This window comes from Vombatus ursinus, unplaced genomic scaffold (assembly GCF_900497805.2).
Source record: "Vombatus ursinus unplaced genomic scaffold, bare-nosed wombat genome assembly UNPS02014791.1, whole genome shotgun sequence".
Classification (NCBI taxonomy): Eukaryota; Metazoa; Chordata; class Mammalia; order Diprotodontia; family Vombatidae; genus Vombatus; species Vombatus ursinus.
In genome coordinates, this window is record NW_020954569.1 from 10,426,272 (window position 1) to 10,446,956 (window position 20,685).

General features: G+C 36.1%; 1 pseudogene; it reads left to right on the top strand.

The window, feature by feature from the left end:
• The first annotated feature begins 676 nt into the window (after nt 1-676).
• Nucleotides 677-20,685, top strand: part of LOC114048093 — a 57,843-nt pseudogene continuing 37,834 nt past the window's right edge.

Sequence of the window (20,685 nt, forward strand, 5' to 3'; positions counted from 1 at the left end):
CATTATTAAGCTTTTGTACCTCCTTTTCCATTTGGCAAATACTACTGTTTAAAGAGTTATTTTCTTCAATAAATTTTTATATCTCTTTTACCATTTGGCCCATTCTGGTTTTTTAAGGTGCTATTTTCTTTTGTATTTCTTTTTCAAAATCCTTTTTGAGGTCTTTCATGGTCTGAGAATAATTCATATTATTCTTTGAGGCTTTGGATGCAGGGATTTTGGCTTTGTTGTCCTCTTCTGAGTATGTGTTTTGATCTTCTCTGTCACCATGGTAACTTTCTATAGTCCTGTTATTTTTTTGTCCTTTGCTCATTTTTCAAGCCTTTTTCTTAACTTTTAACTCTATGCTAAAGTGGAGCTCTGATTCCCAAGTGGAGGAGGTACTCTCCCAAGCTTCAAGTAATTTGTATAGTCATTTCCAAATGTAATTCTAGAGACCTTTAAGTTTCAAGCTCTTCTAAGGTAGTATGATCTAAGGAGAGGTGTGATTACTACTCTCTTGACCTGTGCTCTGGTCTATGAGAGATCACAAGCAGTCTTTTCGACCCTTGAACTGTGACCAGGTTCCCAACTCCCCTGCAGACACAAGCTCTGGTATGCTAGTGTTTCGTTTTTGTTCATGTTTTTTTTTCCTTGTCCTGGAACTGACATCTAGTGCTTTGACCTGGATACAAGTATGGACAATGCAACAGAGTTCTGCTCCCAGTGCCAGCAAAGGGAACCAGGTCCTCTTGACCAGCTGTTTGACCCTTCATACCATTTCTGGGCTGAGAGGCCTGGGAATCAATCACTGCCACCACTGATTCAGTGGCTCCCAAGGCCTATTGCTAATTTACTGGGGCATGGCCTGTGCTGGATTGTGCTCTCTACTCTCAGTGAGGTAAAAGATACCTTTTCTGCTAGTCTTCTTTGATGTCTTAGGCTGGAAAATTTTTTTTTCTCCCTGTCCTTTTGTGAGTTCTGCTGCTTCAGAATTTGTTTTGTACATTATTTAAAGTTGTTTGGAGGGGTGTTGCCTCAGACAAATTGAGATTTGTGAAAGAAATTAATTTAGAAAGGCAAAAGTGACCCACTGTATCCCAAGTTTGATGACTTTGGAAGAGAGAGTGAGGCTGATGACTTTGTGTAGCCCTGCCTAACCTAAACCCAATTCACCTGCAAGTCAAAACATTCGTCTCATCACTTCTCTGGTCCTCTTTGAGAAAGGAGGATGAATAACAATAAAGGATTCTCCATGAGGTCTCTATACAAAAAGAAAAATTTCCAGAGCACATGTTGTGAGTTAAATCTTTGTTACACATATCTCTTATATGTGTGCCTCACTATTATTATGGTTTAAATTGAAACTTATTCTTCCCATCAATTTTGTGCATATTTGTAGGAAGGAATAAACCAGGTTTGGGGAGAATATTTTGTATTACCTGTCTCTACTATGTTATTTGAGTTTTTATATATATATATACATATATATGTATAAATAATTATACATGTATAAGTATTATATATACAATATATATGATACATATGTAATTATAAAAATTAATTATAATTTAATTAATTCTCATATTAGTGAGTATCTCTGACTTCAAGGCAAATCTGAATGTGTTTTCTTTAGTGTTTTCAGTATCTAAAACTATTTCTAATTTTTAATATTAGTTAGGAGTTATAAAATTGTGATCACTTATTTTTTGCCCTTCTCTACTAGATTATCTTTGTGACTTAACTTTTGTGGTCAATTTCACAAAAAAATAAAACAAAAAAAAACCTGTGTGTTCACTCAAATCTGATCCATGAATTAAAATGATGACACTAAATTTATGAAAACTATGCTGATAAGGTAGCCTTATATCTTGCATGAAAGTATGAAAGCTATACTGAAAATCAGTCTTCTATGAAATAATTTCCAAGAAATTAATAATGTGATTGCTCTAGTTTTCTGGGAGGAAATGTCTAGTTTAAATCATCATTGCCACTGGACATCTGACACTTTATGTTTGAACACTCACTATTATCACTGACTGCTTTAACATTTCTATAAGGGATGTATATACCCAGAACCTCATACTACTTATTTATCTAGTTTTGTTGGTAGAGATGTGTATATATTTGAAGCCTCTTACTATCTTGATATTTTGCCTCTAAGTTGGTTTTGTGATTAGAAAGCAAAATCTACATTCTGTACCTATGTTGTTTAAAGCATAATCATCCCAAAATATGCCTTGTATTTCTTATTCCTTTGAACCTCATTTGATTATGCTTCTATTTTTTTAAAGGGACATCTTCAGGCATGCAGGATGGATGAATGCATCCAGAGACTGTGGGCAGGAATAATAGTTAGAAGGTTATTACAATGATCCAAGAAAAACTAAGTTAAGAAACTAATCTAGTGTGGTGACCTTGAGAATAAAAAGAAATAGATGTATGTGCAAATCATTTAAGAGGAAAAAACAATAGGTGCAACAAGTAATGTGATTGAGTGATCAAGAGGTAAAGGGAAAGGAAGAAGTCAAAGATCACATTAAAGCTATGAGTTTTCCTTATGTAGAGAATGGTGATTCTATTTCCAGAAATAAGGAAGTCAGCAGAAAGAGTTGGTTGTGAATCAATGAAAAAATTAGTTTTAGACATGACATTTAGGTGTACCAACTCAGCAGAGAGTTTATAGTGAGGCATTAGAACTGAGAAGAAAAAAAGATAATAAGATTGACTATAGATCCATAGAATTTTACAGCTGAAAGTGACTTTTCAGCATGGTAGGTTAAGGTTTACCCAGTAAGCAAAGAGGTTTGTTTATATTATTTTGACAGATGTGTTTTATGGTTCTAATTACATATTTAACAGCCATTTCTCCAGAAGAGATGGTGGATGAAGTGAAAGAAGATGAGCTCATGGAGAAAGAGTGCTTATAGAGAAAATGAGAATCAGGTATGGGTGGGACCCCCACCTTTACTTGAGAGGATAAAGAGAAAAACAACGCAGTGAAAGTGACAAAGGACTATTTATCAAAGGAGGGAGATGTAAAAGGGAAGAGGTGATCACATTGAATGTTTCATAGATTAAGGGGATAAAAATGGATAAAAATTATTAAAGAAAATGACTTACCATCAAAGCTGTGCCTTTGGTCTGCATGTTTTGAGGGAGTATCATTAGATTTGTATTCTCAGTTAAGTAAGCACAAACCTAAAAACAAACAAAAGTTGATTTCATTTCAATTACACAGTTTCTATTTGTTGAACAACTTTGAACATCACATCAAAAACTGGAACAATCATTTTCACCCAACAAAACTAATTATTTTGTAATACTTTAAAGCGGCCTCTGTGTTCTAATATGCCAACTTGTATAATAGATATCTGCTCATGGTCAAGACTACTACTCTTAAGGGCAGTTATGAAATTCTAGCAGTACAACACATTAAGAATCCAGGGCTTAATGCAGAATATTATCTGTTGTTCATTGAATACTTCATCTCAAGTACTTTTCCTTCCCAAATAATTTTGGAGAATTATAGAGACTAGTACTTTTGATTTAAAAAGAAAAAAAAAGTCACTGTCAGGATGGAAAATCGGTTTGATTGGAATTTATTAGTTCAGTATTAGACATATTGAGTTTGAGATAATGAGAGAGATCCATAAATTCTAAAAATGTAATCTTTCCTAGGTATTTTGACTGATAGTCTTGATGTAATGGGCATGTCGATTTGAGGTTGGTGATAATATAGATGAAAATAGGTGTGTATCCAAGTGGGAGTTAACATGTGAAACTAGTGCTGTGGAAATAGCAACACACTATGAACTTATTATAATATTGACATAACAATGACATAAATTGGAAGTAGATTAACTTGGACCATATTGTCTATAGATTACGCATTATTAAAATGAAAGTATTTTAGTTTGAATTTTTCCATGGGTTAATATTATGATATAAACTTCATAGGCAATTATAATGAATATCTTATGTATGCTTTAGAAACAAATTTCTTCTTGATTTTCTATGGGACTATCACATACCACCCAACATCTCTTTTTATGTCCATTGCTCATGGTTAAATCTTATAGTTAATCTCTCAGATAGAATCTTAAACTTGTAATATAGAATTTATTCCTTATATCTCTATGGGATTTTTCTAATTATGTCTACATTATTCATATAGCCTAAATTCTCTCTGTCTTCCAAAATAACATTAATAACTAATACTATAAATCCTAACTTTTGAATTACGCCCTCTTATATTCATATTATATATTCTGCTATATATTAAGGGCTGGTTTAAGTCACCTCCTGTGAGATTTTTGAGATCCTTGTTCCTTGCAAAAGAGATTGATTCTACATGTCTAAAGTATGAGAAATGGTCCCTTCCTGTTAATGATTGAGATTGCAGGTAATTGAAATGTTCTTTAGTTGAGACACAATTGTTCAACTTCTTCCTAAAGATACTACCCATGAAATTAGTAAAATAAATATAGAGGAAGAAACTTCCTAATTATGTTAATTTGGAGTATAAGTGCCTATATCTGAAAACTTGAATTAATGCTCTACTTCAATTTTCATTAAAAAGAATGCTTTTAAAATATGGTTTCTAAAAGTGGATTATCAATTTTATATTGGAATTATAACATTTTAACTAATATAGTCATTGCAGTTTTAACCACTCTCATGGAATTTAAGTAACAAAACCATCTTTTCTGTCTTTTCCCAACTACTATAATATTGCATTTTGCTCATATGCATATACATACATATAAATGTACATACACACATACATGACCAATAGAAACCCACAAAATAGTTTTATGTTCATATTTATCTTAATATTCATCTAAGCTGAGACAAAGAGAAAGTATATTTCAATTTCAGACTGCAGGTTTATAACAAATAAGTAAGTGAATGAATGAATGAATGAATGAATGAATGAATGAATGAATGAATGTTCAACATTCATGGAATTCCTTGGCTGGGGAAATTGCTTACAGACCAAAAAGTTTTGTGGCTGCTTGGGTCTGACAGATGCCATGGAATACTGGTTCAAGACAGTTAAAACTGTTTGGGCCTGAGAGATGCCATGGAATATTAGTTTGAGACAGTTAAAAGTTAGCTATGTGAACCTGGAAACATTTCTTAAATACTCTAAGCCTTGACTTCCTCATCAATAAAATGTTCATAATATAGAAATTAAATTTTAGATTTAGATCAAGATAACAACAAATAAGCAATTACAATGCAATGTTAAAAGATATTTTGCTATTTTACAAACAAAGTTTCAGGAAATCTGATTAAAAAATAATTCAGAGAGTATCATACTTTAAATCGTCAGCTGAATCATCCAAATAAACATGAGGTACTTTGGAATGCTTTGCCTATTTCAACCAAAAAAAAGATGTTGCCTTTTAAATTTCATTAGCTTAGTCTCTTTTTCTCTACTTTGTAATTTTCATTGCTGTTATTAAAAGATATCGTTATTTTATAACATTAAAGAGCACAAGAGGGAATGGGATCTACAATTCACTCTAGCATTTGGCATAAGGCAGAAGAGCTCTTGTGGAACTACAGTGTCATTCAAAGCAAGGGGCTCCCAGCCTCACTTACATGGGTCTAAGGATGATACACTGCAAATTATGAGTCAAGCTATGTGTACACAGATCCTGAGCATTCCTTCGAAAGAGCCTAACTTTTTGTACTGTGATAAGTATTACATTGCCTCTCATTATAACTTAATGAAATGGATGAATAAATAACATAATTCACTTATTACATGGTATGTAGAAATATTATGCCTCACATAGACTGTAATGCCACTGAATAATCTACCTCCCCAGATTTCATCCCTGAGAAGAAATTTAAAATGTGATCTTTGCTGGAAGGCAAAGATAAAAAAAAAATCCTTTTATTTCCGCTTCTGCCATTGTATTAGTTTTTGGATATGTTCAAGGGCATATCTACATATAACTAGAAACCTACTTGATCATTTATTACTGGAACCTAAATTTCTCAGTGTTCAAATTAAAACAACAGATAGCAAAATCAGTTCCTTCATCACCACCGCCACTACCACCCCCATACACACATGCACAAATAGAAAAGGTTGATCTAAAGAATAGTAGAAGAAAAAAAGTGACTGGCATTTCTCCTAAATCCTTAAAGCCTTCCCTGAAGGCAGAACTATAACTAGGGGGAGACAATAGGGTTTTGTGCAAGGGCATTGAAATATAGAAGGTACTCACAGAACGTGTAGTTCTTTAGTCCTTTTAGAAATAACCTAGCTTAGTACCTTGTTAGCAAGAATTCACAAAAATAGAAAACTACCAGATGGAATGTGTCATTCTCCAGCAGCTGTTTCCCAGATGGGCTCCTAATGAATCTTTTTGGAACAATTTTCTCTCCCCACACCCCAATGGTATTACCAGGGATATTTGAGGGCATCACTCCTGCTACTTGTCCAGTGTGCAAATATTGGATTTTTATGGTCTTTCTTCATGCATCAGAGTTAATTCCAGATATAGAAAAAGAAAAAATCATCTTCTAGTATGGAAAACAATTTATGGATCCTATAGTCATTATGAAATTTGGAAAATAATAAAATGTTTCTGTCAATCATCTATTCTTTTTTTGTAAGCTGCTTTATGTCTTAATGGGCTAAATATTTCCCCCTTTATCCTGAATCTATATGGCCATATGTCATGTGATATTGTATTTGGACAAAATAGTACAATCATATAATCATAAATCCTCATTTTTATGAGTACACAAAGACATCTAACAAATTAAGCATACAAAACAGTTTTGGATAATACTTAAGATGCAAGGGTGATTAACCATTAGGAAGCAATTAGAATAATTAATCATATAAACAACAAAATTTATTTTTAATTATTTTTAATGAAGATGAACTATAAGCTTTCCTAAGAGGTTCCAGGATAAAATTAGTATGTCCCTTCTATCCAATATTATTTTTATGATACTAGAAATACTAACCAAAGCAGTAAAAATGAGAAATAATTTATAGTAGTAAATATCAGTAAGGAGGAGACAAGATTATCCTTACTTGCAAATCAAAGCATTTTTGTCTTTAAAAATCCAGAGAATCAGTAAAAAAATTACTAGAGAAAAATTAATAATTTCAGTGAAGAAACAGAATACAAAACTAAATCCAAAGAGGTATTTTTTTTATGTAGAGTACTAAAACAAGAAATGGATAGAAAAAGAAATTATATTTAAAAATAAGGACAAAATGCATGAAGTATAAGAGAATTAACCTAAAAATTATATATTGTATATATGTATATATTAATTATATACAGTTGCAAAAAACTTTGAAAAGAAATAAAGGAAGAACTAAATAACTGGTGATACATTAATTATTCATAGTTTGCCTATGTCAATTTAATAATCAGATTCCTAAGGTTAATATGATTGAACTAAAAAAATATACATACATACACACATACATATGTGAGAAATGTGATGATAAGGAGAAATTAATGGATAAATATCATTCAGGAAAAAAAATGAGAAATTTCAAAATGTTGTTGACCCAGAAGCCTCAAACCCAATTTATACCCCCAACATATTTATCAAGATATCAGTCTGTAAATTTGTAGTTGTCCTTTGTTCTCAAAGAGGACCAAATTGATATCACTACATTGGATTCAAGTACAGTGTGTTCAACTGTGTCTGATCAGACCAATATCAGGTTGGAAGGTTCTACCACAGGTCAAGACAAAAACAGTCCACATGAACATCTGAAGTAGAAATGTCTCTAAGTTTGCATATCTCACATTACTTTTGAGCTACTGCAATTCTGGTTTGTTCATAGAAAACAGTGCCTTCTTAGATATGGGCACGCCATGTTGGGTAGTCCTTTGCCAGTGTCTCCCATGTCATACAAACGATTCCAAATTTCTTCAAAAAAATCTTGAGAGTGTCAATGTACCACTTCTTCTAACCTCTATATGAGCACTTGACTTGGGTGAGTTCTCTGTAAAATAGTCTTTTAGGCAAAAGAATGAAGGACAAACAACAATCTGTAAGTACTATTAGCTGCCCCACTGGGGATCCAACTACCCAGTTCCAGTTGAGCAATGTTGACCATCCGTCTCTCCATCACTCTCTTTCTCCTTCTTTCCTTCCTTCCTTCCTTCCTTCCTTCCTTCCTTCCTTCCTTCCTTCCTTCCTTCCTTCCTTCCTTCCTCCCTTCCTGCTGCTCCTTCCCTCCCCTTCACATGGGGAATCATAAACTTACATGTGGGTGCTCTGCCTAAAGGAATATACATTTCTTAAAAGAGAACTCTGTCAAACCAGGCTTTGATAAAGCCCTTTCCTATTCAAATGGAACTACTTGAATATTCCATAAACCCAAATCACTCTGGCTTTCACTGATTGACCATTAATGGGCTCCAGTCCAAGCCTCAGTTGGTCATTGTTTGGGTTTTGTTGGTTCAGTATCAAGAGCAACTGTTTCTGTTTTGGTAATAAACCCTGAGGGTTTTCCCTTCCCAGACTGATTTTTTTTTAAAGTAGGTAAAAGAGACTTTTCTCCCCTTCATTTCTTACCTAGCCTTAATCACTAAATGGTTTTTGCTTCAGACAAACTGAGACCTGGGAAAGACTTTAGCTTAAAAAAGCCAAGGTCTCCCTTTGCATTCAGGGCCATGTTCACTCATCCTGATCTATATCTTGCCACTGGACCCAGATGGTTTTGGAGGAGAGATTTGGGCTGGTGACTTTGCCTCAATCCAATTCATCTGAAAGTCAAAACATCACCCTCCTCATGTAATTGGTCCTATTTAAGATTTAAGGACAAACAACAAACAACACTTTTGGCATTCAAGCAATTTGCCCAGACCATCAGAGTTGTCATGGTGGGAGCATACACACTAAAGATGCTAGCACGGCACTTTCCTGCAAGGGGAAATCACATTGTCATGAGCCTGTCATTCACTCCTTTAGGTAGGCATACTAGGTTGTTGACTAGATTAGTTTTGACTACAAAACCTTTGCCAGTTTCACAGGTTCCTCTTTAATCTGGCCATTCCAGAAAAAAAAAAAAAAAACTTGTATTCAATTCTGACTTAAGTAAGCGGGTCTTCATTTGCTAGACTTGCATCATTCAGGGCACCTGTTTGGATGTGATTCCTTCTGAGTTCTCTCACAAGACCTGTTAATCTTTCAGGTCTACTGGATTTCATGTTGTCCATAAGCGTGTGCACATTCCATGTACCAGTGGTGAGTGTAATAATCTTTGCAAAAGTTTTTGCACTTTGTTTTGTTTTGTTTTTCAACCACAGAGTGGATCACTACCTACTGAGGTAAGCAGTCGAAGATGTGGTGTAGTATACAGTTTTTAAGGCACCTTTTCTTTCCTCTTCCTAAGACCAGGAAATAATCAGTGTGGTGCTTCACAAAAGCGACTCAGACACCCAAGAGGCTGCCAATTCACAGTGCTGCTTCAGCCCAGTTGAAGATGACCCTATGGCCTGGGCCACCTCTGTACAGGGCTGTGACTACAGCAACCAGTATATCCACACTTGCTACTTTCTCACTTGCCTGTCACCACAAAACTTTGAGGTCGGTAAAAATGGTAACATGATGTGGGAAGATTGGATTTAAATGAGGCAGAGTTACATGAAGTCATAGGTATCATTCTATCTTCCATAGTCATCCAGCTGCAAGACAAGATGACTCATGATGGCTAGGGAGACAGTGAATGACCTTGACATCTTTGATACTTAATCAAGTTACAAGTGCTCCATAGCACTTGCTTCAGCTGCCTTTATGACTGCTGGAACAAATTGTTCTCATCCACCTATTCTGCCAAGGGAAGACTTCACAAGGTTGGGGTAGACACCCTCTTAACTCAACAATGGGTTTGAGACTCCTCAGTTACCCTCAATGTGGGTTAGCCTGTCTACCAAAATGTTTTACTAGGATGTGGCCACTATGCATGCCACAGCTTCTTTGAACCACAAGTGAGGATTGAATGAATCAGGTAGACACTAAAGAAAAAAAAGCAGCCTAGAAAAGGGCTCAGTAGCCCTCACACCAGAAGTACTCCAATCCATATGTGGTAGACATGTTCTGACAAATTGATGGTCTGATTATATACAAACAGTTGACTCAAGGTACCTCCCACAATAACAATTTTTTTTTGTGGGGGTTAAAATATCTAATTTTAAGGTGTTATTTGGTGCTTAACATGTTTCCTTCCTTGCTTGCTTTTGTCATCAATGAGATACTAATACATGACTAAATTTCTTTGACACTAACTCTTTTAAACATGGTTTTCGGGTAAGTTAAACATAGGATTCCTCTCTCACAAAGACCTGTGGATCTCAGAGATCTCTAATTCCAATATGTCTAGGCAAGTTCTCATTTTATTTCCCAAAAGATAGTATTTAGTCTGTTTAATTAAATTTTCCTTGTAGGCCCATAAGTCTAACATTTTGATGAACTCTATTTTCAAGGTTATTTATGACGGTTTCCAAATACCACATGTGTTGTTCCAAGATTTCAGGTTTTGTTTTTTGTTTTTGTTTCTGTTTTTAATTGGTGCTAATATTTTTTTTTCTAGAAACTGTTTCTTTTTGTTCAATATCTGCCATTCTCATTTTTTAGACTCTACTTCATTTAAAATCATTTCTTGTTTGGAACAATATTTTCTTCTTTGTTTTATTTTTTAAGTTCTTCTTCAAAAGTTCTAATGTTTGTCCTAATGTTTTACTTTAATACATGTATTAAGCTTCTCAATAACTCGGTATTCATGGCATAGTTTAAGTCTCATTTCTGAAAGTTGAATTACACAATTTAAGTATTATCTTTTTTAATATTTGTTTTCTTTTATCTTAAAGAATTTTTTTGTTAGCAGTCCCTTTTTTATTCACTCATTTCTTCAGTCTCTTGCCTGTGGACTTAGGGGTTTTCTCCGTATAGATTCTTGTATTATCTTTTTCTGGTTGTTCTTTTATTATAGTTAGATCATCTCTTGCCATTTTGAGGCAATGAATTAGAGCTGGAATCAGACGAAACTATTTGCTCAGCTAGGTTGTCAGAAAGTTCTACCCAAACAGCCTTTTAATATAACCTAAAAGTCTTAAAATAAGAAAAATATTCCTTTGAAATGCTTTTGGAATTCAGTCACATGAGAAGCTACTGGTTTTGTCATGATTTAAAACAATTAGTAAACTGATATTTTCAAATGAAAAATAAAATATGATAATAATGCTTTAGAGCACTTTATATAAATGATGTACTATTTGAATATTTCAACTTTAGGAACAAAAGAATTTCAAAAGCTGTCAAAAAAGTAAATTATTACTAATAATTGTGTGCGTGTTTCTCCACTAATGTGCAATGTTAAACACTGCCAAAAATACTACTATAAGGAAGCTGATCAAAAATATTTGTTTTTTTCCAAATGAATTCATAATGTCAAAAATATCAAACCATGCATAAACTTAGTGAGATATGATAATAGAAAGTATAGATTTGTTCATTCTCTAGATGATAAATCATGACAAGCTATAAAAATCACTTAATTATATTATAATAAAATGAAGTGATGGCTCAGGGAATTGATAATGATATTTAGAATTGTTCATCTCTAATTGATCAGTTAAAATTAAGTCAAAGTTGTTAACTTTGTTCTAAAGTATTCACATCTGTAGGGATTTTTTGTGGTTTGAGTGAAGTTGATGTAAGACAAAAAATTAATAGTCCCTTTGAAAATGTCAGGTTAGCATAAAATCATTTAAAATATACATAGAAGAATAGATACCAGATACTACAGAGTGAAAGAGTGTTCCCAACATGAACAAGGTAGCTCGGTTCCATCAAGAAATAATCCCAGGTCTCAACCAAAGGGAACTCTGGTTTAGCAAGGTTGGAATAGGGACATGATGGAGGCTGCAATCTCTTCTCATGCTGTCTTTTTCCCAGTGTCCTTTCTTCTAGAATTCTGATGAGGTGTTGACATCTTCAAAGTCTCCAACTACTTACTTCATCAGCTTTTTTAAAGTGATTGGTGCCTCTGAGATTCCCTGGGGTATTTGCTCAAATTGGTAAATTCCAGCTGGACTGATAAAGGCTGTTCCTCCCCGCCCCCCACCCTTTATCTTCCTCAGAAAGGAAACTGATAGTATACACTATGCAACTCCAAGATTGAAAACCAATGGTTTTTTTGGCAGTCAATCCAGAGCATCTTGTGCCTCTGGCATAGCTTGCTGGTTCACTTTAGTCCTTTGGTTCAAAGTTTGGTAATCAATATATATGCATATATTTCAATTTTTCTTAGGCACCAACACTATGAGAGATGTATGAAGTCTGCTGGATTCAATGATGATGCCATTAACCAGCATTTTTTTTGAAGTGGCTTCTGAAATCTTCTATCACGGACAGAAGAATCCTTATTGTCCTTAGAGACAATGTCAATACTGTCATATACATGAGGGACAGTCCTCAGCCCATGGGGTAATTTATAGAAAACTAAGAGGGATTGGAAAAGTCTTCTTTTAGAAGGGGATCTTTTAGTTGGGACCTAAAGGAAGCAAGGGAAGCCAGTAGGTGAAGATGAGGAGGGAAAACATTCAGGCACACAACACAGACAGTGAGAAAGTTCAGAGCCAGGGGATGAGATGTCTTATATGAGGAATAGCAAGCAGGCTAGCGTCACAGGATTGTAGTATACTTGCAATGGTATAAGGTATACTGATATTGGAAAGGTGGAAGGAGGGGTAAAGGTTTTAAAAAGCTTTATATTCCAAACGTAGGATTTTATATTTGAACCTGGAGCTAAGTGCTAAAAAGCCACCAGAGTTTGCTGAAGAGGAGGCAGGGGTGCCATGGTCAGATCTATAACATATAAAAATAATTTTGATAGATGAGTGGAGAATGGACTCAAGTGGAAAGATAATTGAGGTATGGAATCCAATCAGCATTCTATTGCAATACTCCAGTTAAGAGGTGATACAAGTCTACATTGGTGTTCTGTTAGTGTCAAACAAGAAAAGAGGACATATATTAGAGAGGTTACAAAGGTAAAATTTACAGGACGTGAAACATATTAGATATGGTAGGGAAGGGAAGAGGCAGTAAGAAAGAATTGAAAATGATACCTAGCCTGAGTGACTTGAAGGATGTCAGTTCCTTTGATAGTACTAAGGAAATTTAGAGGAGGGAAGGGTTTGGGGAGAAAGATAATGACTTCCATTTTGGACTTGTTGAATTTAAGATGTATATGAACATCTAGTTCAAGGTGTCCTATTTGTTGTTGTTCAGTTGTTCAGCCATGTCTGACTTTTCAAGACCCCATGTCCATGGGATTTTCTTTGCAAAGATTCTGGAGTGGTTTGCCATTTTCTTCTTTAGTAGATTAAAGCAAAAAGAGGTTAAATGACTTTCCTATAGCTAGTAAGCGTCTAAGGGCAGATCTGAACTCAAGTTTTTCTTACTCTAGGTCCAGCACTCTAACCACTGAGCAATCTAGCTGCCTCAAGGTGTTCCATAGGCAGGTGGAAATACAAATCTACTAGATAGGAGAGAGGTTAGAGCTGGATAAGGAGATCTGAGATTCAGGAGAGAAATAATACTTGAGTCCATGGGAGCAGATGAGATCACCCAGTGTGATCATATAGGAGAGAAGAGCTCAGGACCAAACACTCGGTGGGGGAGGGGGAGTTGGGGAAGGGGCACCCCAGTTTCATGGGCATGACCTACATGAGGTGTTAGCAAAGCATGGCCTGAAGAACAAATCTGTCCAGCTTCCTGTTTTTATTTGATATGTGAGCTCAGAATGTTTTTCATCCTGTGAGCTAAGGATGTTATTTTTGCATTTAAAAAATGTTAAAACTACAATGTTTGAGGGTCATGCATACAGGCTACGGGCCCCACTGGGCATAATTTGCCAAATTCTGACTTACTTGATTATCCTGAGGAAAAGCACCCAAACAGGTAGGAGGAGAAACAAGATAAAGTAGTTTCAAGAAAACTTAGAGAAAAGAGAGTAACAAGGAGTGTGTGATCAACAGGAAAAGAGGCTACATAGAGGTGGAGCAGGATGAGAATGGATGAAAGGCAACTGGATTTGGCAATTAGTTATTCCTTCAACGATATAACTTTCCACATTGCAGTTTCGATATATTGCAGATTGGCCTAAGAAATTACATGGAAAATTGGGGGGGGGGAGTTAGCAGAAGCCACAGATGACAAAGGTAGCAGATGACACAAAAAAAAGTTTAGAAACTCAGAAATTTCATATATATACACACACATATACAATACACACGTATACATATATGTACACATGCATATGTACATACACATATGTGTACATGCATATTATTATACTGTATGCATACACACACACATATATATGTCTTATTTCACTTATTTGTCTTACTTCACTCCAACCTCAAAAAACTCTCACAAATGTGAATAATTTAGAACAATGTTAATAACTTTGACTTAAGTTTAACTGTTCAATTAGACATGGACAATTCTAAATATCACTATCAATTCCCTGATATATGATTATTTCATTATAATATAATTAAGTGATTTTTATAACTTGTCATGATTTATCAACTAGAGAATGAACAAGTCTATACCTTCTATTATTGTATCTCATTAAGTTTATGCATGGTTTGATATTCTTGACATTATGAATTCATTTGAATCATTGTTCATGATCTTTAGAAGATCATGGAAAATTGAAATGGTACCATAGAAATGGAAAATAGCAAATATCTGTCCATTTTTTTTGTTTTTTTCTTTTTCTTTTCTTTTTTTTAGGATCAAATACTAGCTACTTTATTTTTTTTTAATTTTATAATTTTCATTTTTTTTGTTTTCAACATTTACTTCCACAAGATTTTGAGTTCTAAATTCTTACCCCATCTCCCCCCTCCTTGCACCCCAAGGTGGCATGCATTCTAAATACCCCTTCCCCTAATCTGCCTTACCTTCTATCTCTCCCCCTCTTCTCTTATCCCCTTCCCCTTCAATTTCCCTGTAGGGCAGGATGGATTTCTGTACCCCACTTCCTGTATTTCTTATTTCCCAGTTGCATGGGAAAACATTTTTTTTAAACATGTGTTTTTAAAACTTTGGGTTCCAAATTTTCTCCCTTCTTCCCTCCCCACCCACCCTCATTGATAAGGCAAGCAACTAAATATAGGTTATATATGTGCAGTTATGCTAAACACTTCCATAGTAGACATGCTGTGAAAAACTAACTCTATTTCCCTTAATCCTATCCTGCCCCTCCATTTATTCTATTCTTTCTTTTGACCCTGTCCCTCCTCAGAAGTATTTGCTTCTGATTACTTCCTTTCTCAATCTGCCCTCCTCTCTATCATTGCCCTACTCTCTTGTCCCCCTCCCCCCCATTTTCTTGTAGGGTAAGACAGATTTCCATGCCCAATTGAGTGTGTATGTTATTCCCTCCTTAAGTCAAATCCTATGAGAATAAGATTCACTCATTCCCTCTCACCTTCCCCCATTTCCAATCCAGTGTAAGAGCCTTTTCTTTTCTGTTTTTTTTTTGTGGGATAATTTCCCCATTCTACCTCTCCCTTTCTCCTTCTCCTAGTATATTCCTCTCTCACCCTATAATTTTATTCTCCAGATATGACCCCTTCATTTTCAACTCACCCTGTGCCCTCTATCTATCTATCTATATGTATATATACATACATATAATTTTTTCCCCTCCAACTACCCTAATACTGACAAAGGTCTCATGAGTTACAAATATCACCTTTCCATGCAGGAATGTAAACAGTTCAACCTTAATAAGTGTCTTATGATTTTCTCTTTCCTATTTACCTCTTCATGTTCCACTTGAGTCTTATATTTGAAAATCAAATTTTCTATTCAGCTCAGGTCTTTTCATCAAGAATGCTTGAAAGTCCTCTATTTCACTGAATGACCATTTTTTCCCCTGCAGGATTATACTCAGTTTTGCTGGGAAGGTGATTCTTGATTGTAATCCTATCTCCTTTGCTCTCTGGAATATTATATTCCATGCTCTGCAGTCCCTTAATGTAGAAGCAGCAAAATCTTGTGTTATCCTGATTGTGTTTCCACAATACTTGAATTGTTTCTTTCCGGCTGCTTGTAATGTTTTCTCCTTGACCTGGGAACTCTGGCATTTGGCTACAATATTCCTAGGAGTTTTCCTTTGGGGATCTCTTTCAGGAAGAGATTGGTGGATTCTTTCCATTTCTATTTTGCTCTCTGGTTCTAAAATATCAGGGCAATTTTCCTTGATAATTTCTTGAAAGATGATGTCTAGTCTCTTTTTTTGATCATGGCTTTCAGATAGTCCAATAATTTTTAAATTCTCTTTCCTGGATCTATTTTCCAGGTCAGTTGTTTTTCCAATGAGATATTTCACACTGTTTTCTAATTTTTCATTCCTTTGGATTTGTTTTACAGTGTCTTGATTTCTCATAAAGTCACTACCTTCCAATTGCTCTATTCTAATTTTTAAGGAAGCATTTTCTTCAGTAATCTTTTGGACTTCCTTTTCCATTTGGCCAATTTTGCTTTTTAGGGCATTCTTCTCCTCATTGGCTTTTTGGACCTCTTTCACCATTTGGGTTAGGCTATTTTTAAGGTGTTATTTTCTTCTGTATTTTTTGGGGTCTCCTTTAGCAAGATGTTGACTTGTTTTTCATGATTTTCTTGCATCACTCTCAGTTTTTCCTCTACTTCTCTTACTTGCTTCTCAAAATCCCTTTTGAGCTCTTCCAAGGCCTGGGAACTGATTCATATTTTTCTTGGAGGCTTTGGATGTGGGAGCTTTGGCTTTGTTGTCTTCTTCTGGTTGTATGTTTTGATATTCTTTGTCACCAAAGTAAAATAATATAGTCTGACTCTTTCTGTGCTGCTTACTCATGATCCCAGCCAATTACTTGAGTTTTAAACTCTTTGTTAAGGTAAAAGTCTGCTTCCAATGTGAAGAGTGTACTGTCCCAAGCGTCGGGGGTTTATACAGCTGTTTTCAGAGGTACTTCTAGGGACCTGTAAATTTTCAGTTCTTCCAAGATGCTATGATAAGGGGTGAGGTGTTTCCTCTTCACCTCCACAACAGGCTCCACAGCACCAGCATTCCTCCTTGCCCCAGGATTGCCCCTCAGAACTGAGCACCGGTAAAGCAAGAGATTTCTGCCTCAGCACTGGCAAAGAGATTCTTGCAATCCCCCTCTGATCAGACACTCGATTCCCCCTCAGTCTATGGGCCGGAAGCTTAGGAAAAAGCCATGGCCCTGGGCTGCGCTCAAGACTTGCGGCTGAAACCTAGCTCCTCTCTCACTGCAGTCACAGACTTTTCTCACTGACCTTATAAGTTGTCTTTGGCGTTCATGGGTTGAGAAGTCTGGAGACCCCCATGGTTGCCCGTGATGATTCAGTCCTCTGAGGCCTGCTCCAGGTTCGGTGCGTCCTGCACGCCCAAGCCAAACTGCGCTCCTCTCCCCACCCGGAGCGATATACCTTTTTGATCAATGGCTGTCTTGGGCTGGAAATTTGTTTCACTCTATCTTTTTGTGGGTTCTGCTGCTTTAGAATTTGTTTAGAGCCTTTTTTTAGGTATTTGGAGGGCTTTGGGAGAGAGTTCAAGACAGTCAGTACTTTCCCTCTGTCATCTTGGCTCCGCCCCCCTATTTGTCCATATTTTTAAAGTGGAACAGAATCTACTAACCAATGAACAGGGATCTTAACTTTAACTCCTTGAAAAATTGTAGAACATTATTAAAAGGATGATGGTGTCTTTCCTTGTGAGCATATAGAAAAGAAAATTCTATTTTGAAAACTCTATCCAGACTTCAACAAGAACAGGCTAAGTGGGAATATTTTTTTTTCTCTTGACAAATTTGTTAGGAAGATTAGAGGAATATTATAGAAATATTTTACCTGTATTTTAGCAAAGTGCTTATATATAAGGAGGTGGGGTAGAAAGAAGTACAGTTGGATAACTCAGAACTGGTTGAAAGAATGAACTTAAAGAATAGACACTGGAGGGATGGAGTCAAGATGGCAGAGTAAAAGTAGTGACTTGCTTGAGCTCTCCCCCAAACTCCTCCAAATACCCGCAAAAAATGGCTCTAAACAAATTCTAGAGCAGCAGAACCCACAAAAAAACAGAGTGAAACAAATTTCCAGCCCAAGACAACCTGGATGGTGGGTTGGAAAGGTCTGTTGCCCTGGGCTGAGAGAGGAGCACAGTTCAGAGTGGGCTGTGCACCCAGGCCTCAGCAAACCTGGAGTAAGCCTCTGGGGACTGAATCAAGGGGAACTGTGGGAGTTTCCAGACTTCTCAACCGAGAAACACCAAAGACAAATTAGAAGGTCAATAGGAAAGGTCTGTGACCTCAGTGAGAGAAGAGATCTGTCTGACCATAGTCCTGGTGCAGCCCTGGTGTGGTGGCTGTTTCCAGAGCTCTCAGCCCATAGATGGAGTGGGGACTGAGAGGCTGATCAGAGGGGGATTGCAGGGATCTCTTTCCTGGCTCTGAGTTAACATTCTCTTGCTTTGTTTGTGCTTGGATCTGAGTCACAGTCCCAGGTTGTGGTCCTGTGACAAGGAGGAGGGCTGGCATGGTGGGGTGTGATGGGAAAAAAATTTGGAACTCAAAATCTTGTGGAAATGAATGTTGAAAACTAAAAATAAAATCTTATGGAAGTGAAAAATAATAATAATTATTGATGTTCCAAAGTCAACCTGGCTAAAATTCTCCACTGCAGTGCCCCAGTTATATGTGTTTTCTTATGTATTGTCTAACATTGTAATCAATGACATGGACAAATTAATAAACAGCTCTTTAACAATTCTGCATAAGACAAAACTTAGAGAATAACTAACAATTGAATGGCACTCAGTTGCTCAGTCATTTTTAGTTGTGTCTAACTCTGTAATCCCATTTGGGGTTTTCTTAGCAGAGATACATTTCCTTTTCCAACTTATTTTACAGGTGAGGAAACTGAGGCAAACAGGGCTAACTCACTTGCCCAGGGTCACATAGTTACTAAATGTCTGAGGCGGGATTTGAACTCATGAAGGTAAGTCTTCCTGACTCCAGGTCTGGTGCTCTATCCACCAGGATACCTATCTGCCCCTAATGAAAGAAATTGATATTATACTACTGTAAAAATAACTTAATTGATTAAATTAATTAATTTGTGAGCCATCCTTTTCCTCTTATTTGTGTTAAGACCCCACTCCTAAAAAGGTCAGTCAGTCTCTGAAGATCATGACTGAGTTATAAGATTATTCCTAGCTCCCAAGAGAAGTGCTTCTTAACTAGGTTGGATGGGACCCCACCCAATTAGGAAACCTGATGTCTATTAAAAGTATAAACAGTCTGGGTGAGTCTTTTGCCTGGGTGAAGGAACTACTGTCCTTGATCCCCTCCTTTAGAGTTGAGGCTCATAAAGGAGAAAACTACCCAGAGATGGCTGGATGGAAATGATTTTCCCTGTCCAAATGCCTTGAGGGTACTAAGTCTCAGCAGGAGCAGATGAAGACTTTTAGCTCACCTCCTCATTAAATGTCTAACAATCAGGATTGTGTTTCACGTGTCAGGGGAGTTACCTATCAGAAGGTACACACCTTATTTAAGGTGTTTCAAAGTCTCCTTTGGTTTCTTTGGTTACTGAAAGAAACCACTGACTATCACTTTATTATGGCTAGCCAATTTAATAAATTGATTAATAATGCCTGGAAACCTTGTCTTTTGGGGTTTTATTCATTACACTAGAATGAATGGCACTATCAGAAACTAAAAAAAGGGGGGGGGACAGGAACATTTGGCCTAATTTAGTAACTTACATAAAATCCAATATGGATAAATGCAAAGCTTCTACTTAGAAAAATCAACGTCAAGTATACAAGATGGATAAGCTACAGCTAGACAGCAGTTTGGGGAAAAAAAGAAAGTACGTGTGTGTGTGTGTGTGTGTGTGTGTGTGTGTGTGTGTGTGTAACTTCCTACTGCACTCTTGATATCAATTAATAGCATGATGTTGCATTAAAAATGAACATGAACTCAGGGGTGTATTAAGATAGAAATTACATAAGGGACTAGAAGGTCTTCCCAGACCTGACTATATCTAGACCACTGTGTTCTGTTCTGGGAACCACATTTTAGTAAGGATATTGTCAAACTGGAAAATATCTAGAGGAGAAAAACTGAAATTGTGAAGATCCAACACATTATAACATCTGAGAATCAGTTGATGGACTGAGTATATTGAAACTTAAAAAGCGAAGTCTTAACTGGGGGTGAGGGTGCATATATGGAATACCAATAGCTGTTTTCAAGTAATTATTGGAAGAGCTGTCATATACAGAAGGGATTAGGCTAATTATGCTTCATCCTAGGAGTAGCATGTATAGAAAATACAAAAAGACAAATTGTGCTTGATGGATATGAGAATTTCTTTACAAATGAGTGAAGCAAAAGTGGAAACATATGCTTTGGAAAACAGTAGACTTCCCTCATGAAAGGTATTAAAGCAAAGGCTAGATAACCCCTTGGGTATATTGTACAGAAGATACCTTTGTAGGGGGTGTATTCTCATTGGTAAGAGTTGACATAAATAGCCTCTGAGGTCCCTTAAAACTCTCATTTTCTAACTTCTTGTGATTCTTTTATTATATGATAATACTTGTTAATTAAAACTTCATGA